This window comes from Phytophthora infestans, genomic scaffold (assembly GCF_000142945.1).
Source record: "Phytophthora infestans T30-4 supercont1.152 genomic scaffold, whole genome shotgun sequence".
Lineage (NCBI taxonomy): Eukaryota > Oomycota > Peronosporomycetes > Peronosporales > Peronosporaceae > Phytophthora > Phytophthora infestans.
In genome coordinates, this window is record NW_003303607.1 from 102314 (window position 1) to 103393 (window position 1080).

Sequence of the window (1080 nt, forward strand, 5' to 3'; positions counted from 1 at the left end):
ATTGCATTCCAGCACTTTCAAAGACCTTTACCGCGCAGGAGCTGTTGTTTGTTGACCTGATTAGATCCCGCTCGTTCTCGCCACGCTTACCTCCGGGCTGGGTCGTGGCCTCTGCGAGTGCTTAAGCCGACCTACTCTCCATCACCGCCCATACAGTCATCCCGAAACGTCGTACCGAGCAAGCTACAACGAGCGCTATATACATGCGGGAACGAAGAAATTGAAAAACGCAAAGCAAATTTCCCAACCGGGGACTCGAACCGGGGTCGCGTGGGTGAAAGCCACGTATCCTACCCGCCTGGACTATTGGGGAGCCCTTTCTATTAACCAAAACAGACGCCAAACAAAAGGCCAAGCACACGCATACTCACACACAACCAAGCGCACCACATCAAGGCCACGCGCATTGCCGCCTTCAACATTGCATCCAGCACCTTCAAAGACCTTTACCACGCAGGAGCTGTTGTTGTGAACCTGAATTAGATACCGCCGTTCTCGCCACGCTTACCCTCCGGCTGGTCGTTGCCCCTGCGAGTGCTAAGCCGAACTACTCTCCATTACCGGCCATACAGTCATCCGAACGTCGTACCAGCAAGCACAACGAGCGCTATATACATGGCGGAACGAAGAATTGAAAAAGCAAAGCAAAATTCCCAAACCGGGACTCGAACCCGGGTCGCGTGGGTGAAAGCCCCGTACCCTAACCGCCTAGACTATTTGGGAGCACCTTCTATTAACCAAAACAAACGCCAAACAAAAGGCCAGACACACGCATACTCACACACAACCAAGCGCACCACATCAAGGCCACGCGCATTGCCGCCTTCAACATTGCATCCAGCACCTTCAAAGACCTTTACCACGCAGGAGCTGTTGTTGTGAACCTGAATTAGATACCTGCCCTTTCTCGCCACGCTTCCCCTCGGGGTGGGTCGTTGCCCCTGCGAAGTGCTAAAGCCGAACTACTCTCCATTACCGGGCCATACAGTCATCCGAACGTCGTACCAGCAAGCACAACGAGCGCTATATACATGGCGGAACGAAGAATTGAAAAAACAAAGCAAAATTCCCAAACCGGGA

At 53.0% G+C, this 1080-nt stretch overlaps 1 non-coding gene across 1 annotated transcript; it reads right to left on the minus strand.

The window, feature by feature from the left end:
* Positions 1 to 239: 239 nt before the first annotated feature.
* Positions 240 to 313, minus strand: PITG_30765. Its single transcript has one exon. It is a non-coding gene; the product is annotated as a tRNA-Glu (tRNA).
* Between the last annotated feature and the right edge of the window lie 767 nt (positions 314 to 1080).